General features: G+C 35.8%; 1 long non-coding RNA gene across 1 annotated transcript in view; it reads right to left on the minus strand.

The window, feature by feature from the left end:
* Positions 1 to 7,010: 7,010 nt before the first annotated feature.
* The window catches only part of LOC131737449 (uncharacterized), a 35,433-nt gene continuing 22,563 nt past the window's right edge, over positions 7,011 to 19,880 (minus strand). Inside the window, exons 2-3 of the long non-coding RNA XR_009329055.1 lie at positions 9,889 to 10,055; positions 7,011 to 8,848 (exon numbers count right to left, since the gene is read on the minus strand). This is a non-coding gene — a long non-coding RNA (uncharacterized LOC131737449). The remainder of the gene's footprint in view (positions 8,849 to 9,888; positions 10,056 to 19,880) is intronic.

Here is a 19,880-nt window from a genome sequence, read left to right on the forward strand (position 1 = left end):
TGTGCACAGGGTATCGCAGGCATTATGTGCACCATGTACCATGCGGCACCATGTCCGTGCACTGGTGCTGTAGCGCTGGGCACCATCTCATGATCCAGCTCCAGTGATCATGGATCCGATCCCATTTTTCTTCCCATTGACTTGTATACTGACTAGAGAGTATACCAATAGATTATCGTGAAATAAAAAGTTTTAGTGTTCCAGCAATGTGAGGGGGACATTTCCCCATCAGTAAATTATGCAGCACTTCACAGACAGAATAATAGACTGACAATAAGGTGCATCTTTTGTAAGCTTGACTTTTGTTATTTGCTGATTGACAATTGACAACGAAAGGGGAGTTGTCTGTCTGAACCACCATTTTCTTTATATGATCTGTTTTCCATTGATAATTCATAATAGTATTGTCTAGGAGTCACTTGGGAAAAATAAAAGAAGCTTATGTAGAATTGAAATTTTCCTCTTGTCAACCCACTCAATTGTAATAGAAAATGTGGTGCATTATCTTGTGTATTGCATGAGTGGCACACAATCAATCTATCTGATATTAAGACACATTTGAACTCAGATCTCTTCCACTGAAACTGGGTGATTAATGTATATCTATTTTTAGGTTTATAAAGTTTAGCAGGACATTTGACAGATTTGAAACAACTAGAATGTGGATAGGTTGAGTTGCTTCTGACTGTAAATTCCCCTGCGAGCTAATGCAACTTTTACAATAGCAATAGAGGGCATTACATAGCTAGTGGTGCATTACAGATGCAATTTCAAGAGCATGAAAGACCCATAACTCACATGCTGCACAGACAAGGATGAGTTATGCTTTCTTTCTCATGAGTGAAATAACACCATAATATACTGATATGCTATGCTGGGTATTGTGATATTGTTGTCCTTTCTAAATATACCATAGTTTTATATTTTAGCAGTAAACCAATTTGATATGTTCTATGCATTGTATTCATTTGTATTGTATTTCTGTCTATTTACCATTGTTTGTCCTGTATGCAAAATAGTAAAAAAAGCCATTACTTTATTAGTGTTTTCACATTGAAAACTTAAATAAAAACTTTAAAAAATACTTTTAATTATCCACTGTTGTTCTTTTACATTCTGAATTTATGAAGCATTGCAGTCATGATTTCACAATCACTCAATCATCAATTTAAATAAAAAATCTTACTCATTAGTTCAAGGAAACATTAGTCTTCTCAGTGACATAACTTAATGTAACCTAGAGCCTACCCCCAACATCCATGAAATCTCTTTTACATTGTCCTAACTAAAAAGACGTTGGAATTATGGCTTAATTCTACCTTTGGTTGTACATATTTCCATATTTAAAATGTGCAAAATATATGTCCATAGATAGTTGAGACATTATACTGAGACTGTCTTCCCAGAAAAGAAGCGTTGATCCTAATCAGATCAGACAAGAGTATAGTTTGACACGCCTGATGTTTATTAAACAAAAAATAACACAATAATCTATGCTGGTACTAATTCAAATTTGTTATTTCACACATCTAGCCCCGTTTTGTACTTTTATTTTTTTCTTACACTTTTTGATCCGATATCACTTAATAGAATTTAGTGAAATTTAGTAAATATATTGGAGAACAAACAAATATATTTGCTGTATTTTTTCAATTATTATTGTTGTTTTATCAACCATTTCATTGATATATAAGCGTTCTTTAATCAGAATTGGTAGCCATACACATTTCTAAATTACTAAGACATCTGCTTCTATACAACAGGAAAGAGAGCACATTAAAAGGCAATGTCACGCTATGATTCCTTTCCCAATGGACTTGCTACAACACATTGCTAGAACAATCCTTACAACTTACTGAGTTAATGTTGTGTACAGCTCAATACAACTAATATCTGTAACAAACCAGCACTATAAAACATGTATATATTACGCTGCACAAATGGCAGTACTGCCTCTTTTTAGTATTTTTAAAAACTATTGTTTCTAAATGTTTTAGTTTTCACACAGTTGGGCCATGATGGTGTCAAAAACTATCAAGTTATGCATTCGTTGGCAAATAATACTTGTAAATACTTAAAGCAGACACCCTGCTAAAACTTGCCGGCAAACCGTAAGCCTTTTTAGAGTGTTTGTGTTCCAAGTCTCGCTTAAACTCTTAACTTCTCAGTTCAGTTGCAAACGTAAAGTGTACCAAAGTGTCAATCAGACTCCTGGAAACGGGAGCGGTTGTTGTGCGGTAAATGATAGCAAAACAAAAATTGCAAACATGGCGAACAGGGGGATAGAGTCCTGCATCGGCTCGGGTGCCTGCGGGTGACCCGCAAAAGCGGATCGGGTTTGGGTCGGAATGTGAACTTTTTCACGGTTTGCGGTTCGGGTGAGGGTCAAAAAAATGTAATTTTCAGGTCTGAATTTGAATCACCAAAAATGTTTTCTGTCCTTTTAGCGTACTTGTCTGTAATCTTTCCCAAATAACGTATTAGGCTATAAATGTACCGGTATTTCCTGCGCTATCTAAAGCAGGAAGAGATTAGGGAGGAGTCAGCTATCTAAGCAATGTTCTTGCTTGTTTGATACGTGGCAAGATCCTTTTATCAATGCCTGCTTGGTGATTGTAAAAATGTTTGTGAACGAGGTGAAACGAAAGATAGTGGTGGGTTTATGGCAAGCCAAATGATCATTTAGAAATATCTCTAAATGCATTTCAAGATATCTTAAACTGAATTGCAGATATCTCAAACTAACTCGATTTCAAGATATCTCAAACTCATTTAGAGATATCTCAAATTCAATTCAAGATATCTCTAATTGAATTTGAGATATCTCAAAATTTATTTGAGATATCTCATATAAAGCTCCTTTTTGAGATATCTGTAATTGGAGCTTTAAATAAGATATCTCAAATGCATTTCGAGATATCTCAAATTCAATTGGAGACATTTCAAATTAACCCAATTTCAAGATATCTCAAATTCAAATCCAATTAAGAACAGTAATGAAAACATTGTTAATCATATTTCATTTGCATGAAAATAATGGCCTTAACTGCCGTTGAATCAATAAAGGTCAATACTGATATGACATTTAAGAATCAAAATGCTTTATTTTGCCAAGGTTTTTCAGAGCTTGAAGAAATACTTGAGGACGAAGTTGCAATTGAAGGGAGACCATCTTGAAAGACATGCAGAAGATTTACAGTACAGCAGCCCTCCTTAACAAGCGATTACATGTGAATTTAACTGGGGAAGTGGATGATTTTGGTGGGTTGAAGAAAGATCTGTTCTCTTGCCTTCACCAAGTGGTTTAAGGGTGAAGATGCTCTTGTCCCATGTATACCACTGAATCACTATCATAAAGCTCAAGACATCTTTACAGTTGTGGGTAGAGTATTATCGCACATGTGTCAACTAAATAGATGTGTACCCCCAAGGTTTTGCAGATCAACACTTCTTTCAGTTGTATTTAACACCTCCACAATTGACAGTGAAATACTTCTCGATGACTTCCTGCTTTATGTAACTGCTCCTGAGCGAACATTGCTGCAAAAAGCAATGAAAGATTTTGAGAGACTAGGAGATTCTGAGAATCTGTTAACATTTTTTCAGTGAATGGTATGCACAGCATTCCTTCATCTACAAACCTTAAAGAACAGTTGGTTCTCATGGCACAAAATGAGCTGGTCATTAAACCATTGTTCTTGAGTAATTTCATAAGACAGTCAATTCCAATTTCCCATTGACTGCTTTTTGGTCACAGTTAGATGTGGACTCCATTTCATACCTGTATTGGCAGGAGATGCACACTGCAGAACGAATCTTGAGTTGTTTTACAAATGAATCAGATCTGAGACCTGGGGAAGAATTTGCCTTTTATTATTTACGTGACTTTATTAAGTCAGTAGATCACGATGACATGTCCACATTTTTGCAGTTTGTTGCAGGTTCACCTTTGCTGCCAACTGATGGTATTAAAATTGTGGTAGCCAAAGGAGACCCATTGGACATACTTGCAGCAATACTCTTGAAATACGAGTCAGTTATGTATCAATACAAGATTTTAAAAGACAACTGAAAGCCATTCTCAGTAACGAATATGCATTCACAATGACTATGCTGTAATTTCTGCTACTCTACTGACCACCAGCTAGGGAGTCTGATTTGTGGCTAAAACAAAATCCAAACTGATTTTATTCATAGAAGTTTTTAATTTGCCACTTTTTTCATCTGTCAAAAGCAGATTTCATCATATACTGTATGTGTGCACATTTCCCAGGTTATTTTAATTCATACTGGTGTGTCAAATTGAAAACTTATTGCAAGCTATATTTGATCACAAAAAAGGTTATTGCAAGCTATTATAAGACATTTTAGTGTGATTTTCTTGGACATTTTTGTAATGGCCAAAAGGCTTCTTTGGTTTTTTGATTTTTAATTCTGGGAAATATACATAGCACTCATGGCTTTCTGAAAGAAAAAAATTACTTATGTGATTGATTGTAGTTCATTGATGGTAGTTCATGTTCAAATGACTTGCAACGGTTGCATTTAGCTCTAACTCTCCCATTAATTCAGCTGGTTTTGTTATTATCTGGACTCCCTCAAGCTGATATCTGCACAAGTCAACTAAAATATGAAAGTAAAATTATTCATATACACTAGGATTATAATTAGGAGCCTGCACTTTTCACAACTTGTTTTTTAAACCTGTATTTCAGTCCTCCAGCCCCAAGATGCCGATATAGCCTCCTCGTGAAGCCACCTATTGAGCAATCATTAACAATCATCCGGCACCAGCTTTGCATTCTTTAAATTGTCAGGATATTTTCATTGTATTGGACAGCATGTCTCTCCCCCATCTTTTGAAATAATTCACACACTACGTATGGTTGGCCAAACTTTTTTTGTTTACCACTCTGTAAATTAGAGCACAACTTATCTATTATTACCCGTATCTGTTGCTAGGATAATCATAACAGGTTGTTTTAATTAACAGAAGTGAGTGAAGCTAAGTAAATTGTACGGATAATCAAACAGGTGTTAATAACAATTACTGTACATTTCATAATGTATAGAATAATCTTACCATACACAAGTGCTTACTATACAGTTTCCAAATGATGATAAATAGCTAGTAAAAAAACAAAAGATGTACACCCAAGCCCCATGGCAGAGGTGCTGGCCAACGGAGCAAAGCCTCAGTCAAACAAGAGAAAAGAAAGCCGCACACTCAATTTACACGCCAAAACGTTTTCAATTTTATTCAAAGACCAACGTTTTGGCTAAAAGCCTTCATCAGGGTTTTTGGAGTGTAAATTGAGTGTGTGGCTTTCTTTTGTGTGAAATAACTAGTAAACTATTATATCGTATGCATGTTAAACTTTAATTTGTATTTTATTAAATTTAGAATAAGTGTTGATTATAGCAAATTGGTGTAAACCCTTGATGAATATAGGCCAGATTCTGCACTTTTCAGGCCTTTTCTCTGTTTCCTACTTCAAAAAAACAAACAAAAACAAGTCGTGAAAAACACAGTACCCTAATTATAGTGCCTAATTTAAACATGTTGCAAAATACACTGTTTTTTTTTTAAATATAAGCTTGATATAAATAGATTTATCTAGCATAATAGTACTATGATCAAAATTAAATAATGAGTAATTCCACAGTGTAAGATGTACATTTTGGACACTTTAAATATAGTGATGATGAGATTAGCTGCTTGCCCTTTTCATTAACCTCCTGCTTTAGGAAAAAATATTGGGTCAATTGCAACGAACAAAAAGTAGCGGATGATCCCGTGGTTAGTCCGCCAGAAGCATACTAAATTAGTTCCCTAGTTAGTCCCAACTGCAATGAACACAGGACCCCCAGATGTGTTTTTATGTTTTGATAATAATGTTTTTAGTAAGTATATTGTCCATGCCCGAGTCTCAAACTAATGTCTGCTCTGTGGCATTTTTGTTCACTGAGATTAAAGGAACATTTGCATAGCTGATCGCACCTTGCCAGTTTTACAGTATTTGAAAAACAAATCAATATAAATACTTTGTACAGGTATTTGAAGTACTACTTACACTGCATTTGATTTGTTGATCCAGTGTTTGTTTTTTTTGTACACATTCCAATACCAGCCAACCCTAACTAACCCTTGTGAAACATAATCCTTTGTTTTTGTTTTGCATGGGATGTTGCTTATTTTGTAGATTTGCAGATTTGCATTTATTGTAATCCTCACTGGTTTGGTTGCACAAGAGTGGTGTACTATGGATAAATGTATGTATGTGTTCATATACATATTGTTTAATGTTTAATTGTAAAGCATTATCATTTTGTTTTATGAAATGGCAACTGTGTGAATAAACTTCAATGAAATAATTACACTTCTGTTTTTATGTAATTTTTTTTAATATGTTATTAGATGTCGTTAGCAATGCAGACCAATGTAATTGCATAACTTAAATTAATTGCATAACAATACCAGTAAACTATGGGCCAGATTAAATAAAAACTTTGACCCACCCGCTAATCACAAATTACAAACCTGTACTTAATAGCGCTTTCCTTTTTCTGTAAGAAGCTTCCTTCTTCTACTCAACTGCCATCAAAATCTGAGTTGTAGTTTGTGATCAGCGGGTGGGTCACATTTTGTATTTAATCTGGGCCTCGTTCAATAGCTACTTTTATTTTCTTGATTGCTGGAACCTTTGAAGCTGAGAAATGAAAACGAACAAACGTGGGACCCAAAGCACTAATAAACTCAATTTCTCTAAATCTATGTATTTCATAATTGTGATCCTGCCTTTATTCTTAATATTAAAAACTAAAAAAAAAAGAATTAAAAATGAAGAATGTTTGCAGTCCTGGAGAATTTTGAATACTATAGGTAAACACATAAAATTTTACTTCCATGATTACCATGTAACCATGATCTACTTTGTAGACTTGAGATTTTAAGAAAAACACATTGTAAAACATTGATATCCACACAGTATGAAGACTTAACATGAGCTTTTATTTCACTTTTAGAGAACGGGTAAAAAACATTTAATGAGAAACCAATAATGTGCCATCATAAAATAAAGTAATCCAAATCAATTAATCAAAATAAGACTTTGTTATGGACTTTATTATGGAATATAATGACCTGTATTGCACGTAAGTCAATTATATATTTATACAATAGCAAACATGTTTCAAAGGTCACATTTTAAGTACCCAATAGCAAAACTAAAACTGAACATCTGTAGGGTAACCAGCAATCTTAACTCTAACCTTGTTTTGCAGACCTTAAATATCAATAACTAAATTAAGCAAGCTAGTGCTAATGAAAATGCCTCTTGTAAATGCTGAGGCTGTGACAATTTCCTTTCAATTTCTGTCAGCTATGTGCAGTTTTACATATAGAAATGACACTTACTCTTGGTCCTGGAGGGCTACAGTCTTGCAAGTTTTTAAAGATAATGTAAAATCCTAAATGGCTAAATCATGGATGTCTAATCATAAATTACAACCCTGTACTGAATAGGTTTATTTTTTTGTAAGAAACTTCTTTCTTCTACTCATAAAACCAACCACCATCAAATCCTGAGTTGTCATGTGTGATTAGTGGGTGGGTCAAAGTTTTGATTTAATTCCACCCTCAGTTCCTGGACGGCCACAATGTCTGCTGGTTTCTTTTCCAACTTTTGCTCTCTAATACTTAATTGATATGATTACTTACTCAATTTGACATTTAAAAAATAATTTAAAGGTATGTTGCAGTTGATGAGTTCAAATGTGCCCTTCATTCAAGGTGAATTTGCCTATAAAATATTTTATGGCCTGGAAAACAGTTAAATGTATCCAGCTCCCCCTCCCTCCCTGGGATGTCATGACCACAGTCAGGATGTGAGCAGCAGGCCCCTATGGGAGTTGGTGTTGCAGCAGCAAACTAAAATTCATGCACTCAACATGACATTTATGTTTGGGTACCAGATACCAAGAACTCAGTTGCTTTTTAAACATAGCGTAAGTATTTATCTTTTAAATCAGTACCAGGTTCAACTGATTCTACTAAAATTTGGAGTTGTTCAGTGGATTAAAAAACTCTTTGGTTTCTGTAAGAAGGAGGCTGTGTGGTCCAGTGGTTAAAGAAACAGGCTTGTAACCAGGAGGTTCCTGGTTCAAATCTCACCTCAGCCACTGACTCATTGTGTGACCCTGAGCAAGTCACTTAACCTCCTTGTACTCCGTCTTTCGGGTGAGACGTAATTGTAAGTGACTCTGCAGCTGATGCATTGTTCACACACCCTAGTCTCTGTAAGTCGCCTTGGAAAAAGGCGTCTGCTAAATAAACAAATAATAATAATAATGTAAGTTCATTATCTGTCATTTCAACACCAGTTCTTTGTAAATGTACAACTAAATTATGTGCAGTCTTGTGTGTTCACCTTAATTGTACCTGAATCATTAGATGTAGCTGAGAGACCATCAAACCAAATTTGTTAAGGTGTTCTATTACTTTCAGTTCTAATTTTATGTTTATTCCAACCTTTCCTGAAAAGTTCCAATCTTTCAGTAATTTCAGAATGGTAAACAAATACAGACATCCTTTGTGCAAATTATTCCATTCATCCATTACAACAATGTCCATATGATAAAATTCCCTGTAGAAGGGTCGAGAACCTGTTGGAAAACATCTCTCCACAGTCTTTCAATTATCTGATTGTGAACAGATGTTCCAGTTATGTGGCTGCCATGATGTAACCCCCTCAGTGCATTCATAAGCAGCTACCTGTACATTTTCTCCACCACGATCAGACCGAACCCTAGACGGTAATCCATATTGAACATCTGCTTTGGCGAAAACCTTTAGGATCGTGGATGAAGAATTGTTTGTAGCACAGCGCAAGTATGGTACAAGACGGGAGAACCCATCGATTGCACCATGGAAAAGGAAAGGAAAAAAGAAAGTTAAGAAAACATGGAAAAAACAAAACAACATAACACAATGTTTAGTTGCACTACACATTCTTGTTCAATGCTATTGTAATATAAAACTAATAATATTTAGAAGTGCTTCAACTGTTACAGGCATCAGTCAAATGAATAAATAATAATGGACTCAGTATATTGAAAATATAGACATATAATAATAATAAATATATGTTAGGCTGGAGTTACAAAATATATAGCCACATAAATTATATAAACTATATAGCCACATAAATTGATTCAGTATACTGGAAACATGCTGGAAGGTTGTTTTTATAATTTATTTTATTTATTTTAATTTTTTTAAATGTTTCTAAATTTAGTAGTCACCAATTATTTTTACCCTGTTTTTCTCCCAATTTGAAATGCCCAATTGTATTTAGGCTCAGCCCACCGCTACCACCCCTGCACTGACTTGAGAGTGGCGAAGACGAACACACGCTGTCCTCCAAAGCATGTGCTGTCAGCTGACCGCGTCTTTTCACTCTGCAGGCCCACCATGCAGCCAGCCCAGAGCTACAGCGTCGGAGGACAGCTCTGGTCAGCTTACAGGCAAGCCTGCAGGTGCCTGGTCAGTCTGCAGGGGTCGCTGGTGTGCGGTGAGCCGAGGACACCCTGGCTGACCTAAGCCCCCCCCCCCAGCAACGCTTGGCCAATTGTGCGCTGCCCCCTGGGAGCTCCTGTCCACGGTCGGCAGTGGAATAGCCTGGATTTGAACCGGCGACCTCCAGGCTATAGGGCGCATCCTGCACTCCACGCAGAGCACCTTTACCGGATGCGACCACTCGTGAGCCCCAAATTATTTTATTTTTTAAAGTAAATGTTCTGTCCAACTGCAAAACATTTTTTATGTTTTCTATAAAGAAAATAGATATTTATATATTTTTTACAGGAAGTCATGAACTCTAAAGTTACCTTATAAGCTTCATGTGACTGTCCATATGCCACATGCTGTTTGGTGAAGCAACATGGTATGACCTTCTCTGAATGGCTGTACCAATTGGGTCAACCCTTGTCAATGAGCTGCAAAGTCTGTTTCTTTGAATAAATATACCTCTTTCTCTTAGTAACCCAGATATCATCTGTTGAAAAAGCAGGTTAAAGTATTGTCAGTATAAAACTAATAGTACATCAATATCAATTACATACATATATAAGACTGGAAAATGAAAAATGGGTATTTGTTTTGTACACAAGGTTTAAATTATTGAAAAATAATTTGTTACATAACGTTTCTGACAAAAGTCTTCCTTCAGCTGTGTGAAATACCGCACTTTTTTTCAGACTTTTTTGTACATTTTTCTATGTTTATTTTCCTTTTAACGGTTTGCCTTTAAGTCTTAAGCCGCTACATCCGAATTATGAGAACATTCTGTTAAATTAGCGGGAAAGAACAACACAACATGAAACGGATACATTGGAAGCTACCAAGTTCCCAGGCAAGTGAAATGCAAGTTAAAGTAGCATCTGGGGGAAGTGATTAATGTCATTGCTTGTTCTTGTGTTCAAATAATGAAGAAGGTGAAACAGAATCAGCAAGTCAATCAAGACATCAAGGTAAAAAGAAGCGACTTTGTTTAGTAATTAACAGTTTAATTAAGATATTGAATCGGCTCAAAACATGGTCACGTGAACAAAAATAAAAACCTAAAACTTCAAGCCCTATTTCTTTCTGTTTCAAAATGCTGTATCTGCATCTTTCTAGTGCCGAATTTTAGCAGTTTTTCTGGCACTTACTGTCTTTACAAGTTTAATAACTTTAATTCTGTCATCTATGGAGGACCTTTTGTTTCTCCACATTTTCTCTCTTCCTTTACAAGGGAGTGCTGTTGTTTTATTAATTACGGATAAAGGCTAAAATGTTTACCGTATTCCTAAGAGTAGCCCTGTGTAAGGGTGCTTAATACAGGTTTGAGCCCATTGCTGGGTAAGAGAATTGTGGTCGTTGGTCACGTTAGACAGGTGGTCGCTTAATACAATTAAATAAAAGCACAAATATCATTGGGAGGAATTTAAAGTGGTCACTTAGACCAGGGGGTCGCTAAATAAAGGTGGTCGCATGAGCAGGGTTGACTATATAGTGTAACATGCATGGCCTTGGATTGGGTCCAAGGTATGCAGTTTGCTCCTTGGAGACCCTCAATCTTTAGATGTTTGTAGATATAAGATACTGAGCATCCTGTATGTTCTGCCATTCTCTTTCCTGTGTATCCTTGGGAAAGGAATACCTGCAGCTGATGTCAGGAGATTTCAATTTTTAGCAAACCAAACTGCCCTAATGGAAAAAAAATGAAATGGTAACAGAACAATATATCAAAGACAAGTATTTCACCTCCCACTTGAGCTATTCAAAATAAGGAACATGCACTATGGTTTTGAAGATCCTGATTTGCACTGCTCTTCGACATAAAATTAGGTAGTCAGATTACTGTCAATCAGGTTCTGTGAAACCAGCAGCCCATGGTGTAGTAAAGGTCAAAAGTCTTATATTGCATTTTAAATAGTTTCATATCAGTACTGTAAGAAAACAATGTAGCCTATTATTAAAAAATACTACTACGACTACTACTGGTCCGGTCCCGGGTTAATTTAGAGCACGCCCACACAGAGTCCGCTGGCGACATGACAGCTTTTGTCAACCAGTGGGCTCTAGGGGGCGTGCTCTGTACTACCACCCCTTTTACTCTTAACATTTAATTTACAGTCTTTTTGTCTGTTTTTTTCAGTTAAATTTAGTTAAGGTATGTCTTTTTTAGCACCCTCAAGGGTGCTAACTAGAATTTTTTTCCAGCTGTCTTTTTCCAGCTGGTGCAGTCCTCATACGTGCCTTAAATAGGACTACTACGACTACAATGAATTATTATTATTATTATTATTTGACAAAATTATTCACAGTTATCTCTACAAACAGTGACGTACATAGCAGGTCACTGACAAAAAGCACAAGCTATGCCATTAACTATTATACTAATAGTGAAACATATTTTTTAAATCAGAAAACAATAAGAAAGAACCAGCAAGAATAATAAGCAACAAGGCTAACAATTGCCGAAAAGACTATAAAATAAAAAAATTGAAGTCTAAAGGAACAAGAAAAGGAATATGTCTGTAGTAGTAAGTGAACAGGGCTACCCAGGATAACTTCCAGACCAATTTAATTTAAATCGGATGGAGACTCCAAGTGATTCAGAATTGTTTTAATTACCAGAAGTATTTGTGACCAAAATATTTGGTGAATCACACTCATCAGATCAATTTTGTTACAGAAATGTTGGCCACCTGTAGCACTGACAGTTCGATATTACTATTAGTAACTACTATTAATTACTATGTTATTACTATTTTATATTTGTGGGAAAAATGTTTGCATTTTTTTTTTTTAATCTGCAACAAACACATAATAAAAGGCTCGCAAATATTTCTGGAATTACAGTATTTAAGGTGTCTTTACTGTAGGGTTTCATAACCTTTTGTTCACACCACTAAATACATTAAATTACAATTAACTGTAAACCTGTGAATGTGCTTATCCAAAGAGGAGCATTTTATACAAACTCTTCAAGACTTACATCAACATCATTATTATATTATTATTATTTAGGGCTGTCACGAGTCCAGCTATTCTGATTAAATTTCCCTTAAGACTTTCTCTGAACCGTCACATTTCAATTGACCGCGGTGACACTCCTAAATTCTTCAATCGGGTTCTGCTGTGTATAATCTATAGATTGCTACCCATTCAAAAATAATTGTCGGGTTTTTACAAGCCAATTATCATCAGGTGTGATTAGCCATTTAATTGAAAAAGTTTCAACCCCAGCATCATTGTTTGAGAATGTGAAAAAGATCATTAAAAAAATCTAGTTATTTATTTAAAGTGAAGTGAAGACAATACACACTATTGTTTTGCTTATGTGTTTACAACGTGTAAGCTATCTGCATTGGACAGCTCAAGAAAAAGACGCAAAACGCATTGTAGGGTTTTTTTTCTTATTCATATTCTCAACCGAGCAATTGATGCTGGGTTTGAAAAGTTTTAAGTGGCGAATCACACCTGACAATAATTGGCTAGTATTTGAATAGGAAGCAGTCTGCAGAAGCACCTTATTGCACAATTTAATAGCGTCACCACGGTCAATTGAAATGCGTCGGTTCAGAGAAAGTCTTAAAGGAAATTTAATCAGAACAGCTGGACTGCTGACAGCCCTATTATTAGTACTATTAGTACAACTGAACTCAAAACTTAATCTTACAGCTTTATAGAAATACAGCTCAGTATCTCTTCATACACTATGTCTCTTTTTGTTTCCTAGCAGTAATTGAAAATAAAGACAGTAGGCTACGCCTACGTTAGTATATCCAGCATTGGAAGCCGCATTCTATTTATTTTTTACCGTGTTGTGTTGAACTTGAAATCCTACTGGACAGCTATTTAAAGTTTCAATCCTCTTTTAAATCAGCACTTTACAATTCACCCTTATACAATACATTGCTACTTAACCATAGAAATAAACATTTTGAGTGTTATTAAACCGTTTAAAATATTTTCCTAGGCAACCAAAACACAAACGCATTCAAAATCCTGTTACATGCCTTCTTTAATGCAAGGAGCAACACAATTGTTGACAATTGATTGAGAATGGGTTGAATCACCATATTAGAGGAATTAAATCATGGAAACATTAGTTTAATTCGTCTCGGGTTGTTTCTGGTAATTCTAAAGCAATTCTGTTATAGTTGATTTTTGCATTGCACAGCAGGCTGTTAGTCTTAGAATCCAGAACAGATTGAACTTAAATCTTGTATTTTTTCCCAGATTTAACTTAAATAGGTATTTTTTCCCCAGATTTATAAATTATGTGAATGCAATTTGATGGCAATGCTAATTGGGGAATATGCAAATTTCGGCATTACAAAAGCCAATCAAATCATGTGAAAGCACAAAGCGGGCAGAGCTAATTTGCATACAAACTCCATATTTAGCTGTCCATTTAAATATTTAGCTAAATGTTAAATCTTGTTAAGAGATTTAAGATTTAGTTAAATATTTAGCTAAATGTTAAATCTTTTAACTAGATTTATAAATGATATCTGAATGTACACATTTATAAATCTGGGGGAAAAAATACAAGACACTTACAAGTGTACCCAGTATGATTCTATGAAAAGTGCCTTATAAAACAAGGTAATGCAGACTTCATAGTATAATATAAAGTGACTAATGTCTAGCAACGTAGTCAAACTTTCAATTTCTAACTGCAAAGATTGAAAGAAAAGTGATAAACCACAAATATAAGATTGAATTCGTCCCAGTAGATGTGACTAATATCTGTGGTAATTTTTTTCCAAATCTGCAACTTTATTGTATTAGGATGGATTGAGAGTTAGATTACATATCCCAAACTAATATGATAGTAGAAGGATTTAATAATCACAGCGAAAAAATATGATTTGGGTAGATAAAAGGATGGTCAATATTAGAGGCACTTGCAACAAAGGCTGATTAAAAAGACTTAGCTTTCATTGTATTCTTAGCAATTTTTAAGTTTGAAATATACCTCCATCACTAGGGAGAAGTAATAGAGAGATTTCTTTTTTGGTTTATTATGTGATCGGTTTTAGTTTAGTGTCCTGGATTTAACAGGGTATCTTATTTAATTATTTCCTCAGCCATGACACAGATATTGACTTGACTTGCGTACTTGCAAGGGTCTAGTTTTGCCTGAATGTACTGGTAGTTAAATAGCCTCATGTGAAAAAAAGTTTGACTTGTGATCAACTGCACATATGAGGTGTCTATAAAAAGTAAATAAATAAATAATAATATTTGTAAAAAGGCTAGACCAGAGTTGAGTTTACTAATCTAAATCTACAAGTTCTAGCTTCTCAGTGGCTGAGTATGTGGATAGTTTGGGATAAAGGGGGTGTGTTAAAGATGGAAGGCAGGGTTAAGGGATGAACTGCCCTGCGTAGTTCATGCAGTCAACTACCTGGAACACTGTTTAAGTCGGTAACATACTGTTAAGCCTCAGATCTGGTCCATACTTGGATATATGTTTTCTCAGAGAACAGGGCATGTAAGCTTTGAACTGACTGGAGGTGGTAAACGTTTGTTAGCAATGATACTGTCAAAACACAGAGCCAAGACACACTGGTTGGAGCCACTGCTGTGCAACTAACCAGTGAATACATTGCTGTGAAAGCATCCTACAAGCTTCAAACCAACATCCAATATGGGTATTGTAAAAGCAAGACAGATGCAGGCTGGTACTGTGAGCTAATATGCTGACAATACATGCATGTTTGGGTGCCTCGGAAATGCTGTGCATATTCCAAGCCCAATATCAAGCCTTTTGTGTATATATAACTGATACTAAGGACAGCCCTGAGTGATTAGAAGCAGATGAGTGGCATTGTTGTTGAATAGTGAAGAGTCGTCGGAATAAGTAATGTATTCCATAGCCGGTTATCCTGGGCCCCACATGTGGAAAAAACTGTCTTTAAATGAAGTCTGAGGTCAAGTTTTGTAGCAACGGTTAATGGCTCTTTACCAGTGGCTTATTTCAAATTTAAATGAGGTAAGTAATACCTTACAATTGTTTTGTGATATAAGTAATACAGTAAAAGGCATTGAATTCCAGTGTTCTTTAAATATACTGATAAAAGCTTGCTTTTTATTGAACAGCAGGAGGCTTCGTGTCTGGTAATGGGCATTTTGAACATGCTGAGTTCAAAGTAAATGTGAATGACAAGCCAAAACGATTTATCAAAAAAAAAAAAGTAGAAAGAAGTTACTTGCATGATTAATCACAAATGTGCTGCAATCACACAGAATGAATAACAGACTATGTTAGTGCTAAACAGAGCACTTAATCAGATACACAATTTACAGGTCATTTACTTTTTCAAACATCTATGGCTGTATAAACAAGAGATTAATGGTGAAAAAAGGCAAGGGAGCAAAACATATATGTGTTAAAACTGTAACTGTGTTTATGCTGCGCAAATAAATAATTTGTATGATCTCTATTATTAATTTACTTATTATATATATCACCAAGATGAGCGTGAGCATGGCCCAGATTAAAAATTAAACCTGTGTACTCAGAATGATGTGTTGCCTAGCAATAGTATAAATAAAAATAAAAACAATTATTTGGGTGTTTTTGGTTTCCTAACATGTGCACTGATGCTGTATGACACTGAAGATGGATACTGCAGAATGATAGCTGTCTAGACGATAGATTTTTAAAAATGTATTTATGTAAATCTCTCATTATACAGTATCACGCAAAGAGCAACCCTGCATTGTTAACACAGCATAACAAAAATCATTCACCTACCATGCAATAACGGCACTCTGGCTCCACTGCCCGAATTCCGTTTTTCAAAACAAAATAATATGCTGCTTTGCGAAATAAGACAACAAAAGGGTGAACCATATGGTCCACAGCATCACTAACAGGTGAAAACAACCCTAACCTAATGTACAGGTTAGGGCTTGTGACAGGGTACTCCCTGCCTCTGTGCATGTTTTATATTATCTTGTATTTGTTGTGTTATTTTGTATTATTATGTATTATGTTGCGCAGGACGAACGAGGTGCTGTCCGCCATGATTTGCTATTGTTTTGTATTTTAAAATACTTCATGAGTATGTGTGACTGTCGGCGAGTAATTGTTGAATTAGCTAACAGTCGCACATCTTTAGTAAACCCATGCAAAATGTGACTGAGGGGTTAACAAGATAATTGATAGCAGTTAATCCCTTGGTCACCACTATAAAAGACTTGCAGCTTTGGCTGCACGGGGTTGAGTACTCATGACAGGGAAAACGGGAGTAGAGAGAGGAGGTAAACAGAATTATCTATAAAGTAAACAATTGCTACGTATGCTAGTTTAAACTAGCACGATACTTGTTTGTTCCGTTTTGTTTGTTTGTTTGTGCCCTTGTGCCTTTTCTTTTATAAAGTCTTTGTTTTGTTAAATCTTTTTGTTTTATAAAAGCTGAGCGCCATTGCGTCCCTGTTTTGCCCCGCAATTGCCAATGTGTAATGCATTAATTTCTTGGACTGACGTCACCAGCAAAGCCATCTTGTTCATGGGCTGTACATGTTTCACCTCATAAAATGGTGGACTCAGCATTTATGTTTATCACCTGGGCTGGGCTTTGCTTCGCAACAAGTAGGTGAACTCCCCAGACAGTCTGATATGCGATTAGAACACACGGAAAGCAGCCCTTTCACCCAAAACACTAAACACATTCACACTGGGGATCCACTATTTGTACAGTGGCTTTAAAATAACACTGGATTGCAATTTACTATTAACATAACAAAGTATAACTTTCATTTATAACTTTTAGTTTAATGTCCATTTCTCTTTGCAAGAAAGTCATAATAAACATGTGTGTTTTGAAAAAGCAGAAGAGAAAAGGTATTCTAGCGTCCCGGCCAAATGAAGGGGACCTGTTGAGCTGTTGAGAGCTCGTTACAGTATTTAGTTTAACGTGACATCAGTTGCCATGGTACTAGCTACAAACACAGCACTGTAACCCCACTCTTCTCAGCATTCCTTTAACAAACCTCAGCTAGAAGCAGTAGAGGTCTGCTGTAAGAATGAAAGATAAACACTCATAGGGCCTACATTTTATAACCAGGGTTAGGCCATTTTCATATAGGATATGGCTCAAGCTGACATTTTCAAAGCAGATACATGTGAATCATCATGTCTGATCGATTGTTTTCACCCGTTCTTATTTGGTTTGTCCCCTTGTTCTACAGTACTGCAATGATAATCACTGGTGTATTAGTATGCAGATTGATGGCTCAGGTAATTAAAATGTGTACATAGGTAGTCTATACAATAATTCATTCAAATACAGTCATAAATTTGATTACCACATTAAAGCAAAGCACCGTGACCTGAACTAATTTAATACTAACGGATAATATCACGTGACTTCTACCATGGGAAATGAATGACCTTTCACAGCCATTGTTCTTGCTTTAGCATGACATTCAACGTTGTACATTCACTTATGTAAGTTACAGGGTGACTCAGATCCATCCAATCCATTCTCTGGCTGCTTTGATCAATTACAACCCACTCTAGTAGAGGTAATGGCAAGAACAATTACCTTTCCCCACACGAATTTATTTCTTTTTTTTGGATGGTAAAGCACATACAATGCAAAGATGTGACTTGTTGTGCACTCAAAGGAAAACTATATTTCCATTTAAATGAAGGAATGAATGTATTCTTTTTTTTTTTTTGTTCTTGGTTGTACTGGCAGTGTTCCTGGATCTTAACAGTGTATACAGTATAACTGCTGCTGGTTGCAACAAAGCCTTCCTCCTTCCATTAACTTTGTCATGCAAGTTTGACCTCCAAAAAAACAAACAGCTTACAACTTGTCCTTTAAACATCCCTCAGCTATTTTAGTTAAGTGGTTGTCCAAAATAATTGTCAGATACAGCAAGCTTACGCGGTGTTCTTTTTCAATAATTTTTTTTTACATATTTTTTACAGGACTTTATTCACAGAGTCATGCAGCTTAAGACATTTTAAAGTAGATTATATTGCATTACTTCCATGGAAGGTAAGTCCCGCAACACCTATGTGTGTATTCTATTTTTATTGACAAATACCGTACTGTATTCACGTCAAACAGGGTTGTATTCTTGTAGGCTTAGTAAGTGGTTAGAGGTTATATTTGAGAATTAGGTTTTTTTTTCTACTTTTTGGAGAGGTTATGCTGCTATTTGTATAATATCTCAAACAGATTTTTAGACATTATTATTGTATTTATGTGAATTGTGCACATATGTACCATTCAAATGATCACACATGATATACACCATTATGTTTTATTGATAAGCACACTTCATCAGAAAGTAAACTGAAAGCTTAAGAAAAGTTTTAAACATACACTGAGAAAAATAACTGGGGCATGTTGATGTTCATTGCCTTTCTTTGGACTCCTGGGTGCTGTGTGAAAGAATAGTGTGCTAACAGGATCCTTTTTCTCAATAAAATGTTAAATATCTGACTTTCTGGTGGCTGCAGTACTATTCCAGGAAGGCTGTGGCAAAGCGTTTTTTTAGTGCACAGGTGTAGAGGTGATGCAATGCGTAAATAAATGACAAACAACAAAGTTCACAGTCCAAACAATTCTTTATTTGTTTTTATAATCCTGGTCATTTGGCAACCATAAGTAGTAATCCCTGCACAGTTTAAATCACGAGGTTCAGTTCCGAAATAATAAACACAGTATAAACACACACAGAACACAAACATGATCACAAGTCCAGAGTGAGTGCTTTGTTGCAAGTGGTGAAATACAAGTTATTAGTGAACAGTAATGCAGTGCTGTCCGGCTTAATGCTGGCCTTTAGCGACAGCTCCTGGCTAGTGTTAGCCATCTAACAATGACAAACAATGACAGAACAACAAACACAACACGAAACACTCATGGTTATTTTATCTCTGTACTCATTTTACCTGTCTGTCCGTAATCATAACAAAGGAACAGATTGCTCAGCCACATCCCCTGATATACCCTCAGTCACACCCCCTTCGGTAGCGAGTGCAATCACGTGTCCTCCAATCCATGTCTGACACATCGCCTAAGGTGATGACTTCTGGTATTGTGTCCGACTTCCAACTGACCCTGGAATGAACTGTCAAACCATCCAGTCCGGGGCACACTGTTTCTGTTATACCATGCCCTCACAGGTCGGGAGGGAGATTGTTGACTCGGATTAATTCACTCTCTGTCACAAAGGCATATGAATATTTCAAATGCTGTAAAAGTGTCAGCACATTTTGGTCAAAAAGTGTATGCTGTTCATGACCACAAGAATATGCTTTCAGGAAGTTATAATTTTGGACTGCTATTTTTCTTCT

This window comes from Acipenser ruthenus, chromosome 7 (genome assembly GCF_902713425.1).
Source record: "Acipenser ruthenus chromosome 7, fAciRut3.2 maternal haplotype, whole genome shotgun sequence".
In the NCBI taxonomy this organism is placed as follows: Eukaryota; Metazoa; Chordata; class Actinopteri; order Acipenseriformes; family Acipenseridae; genus Acipenser; species Acipenser ruthenus.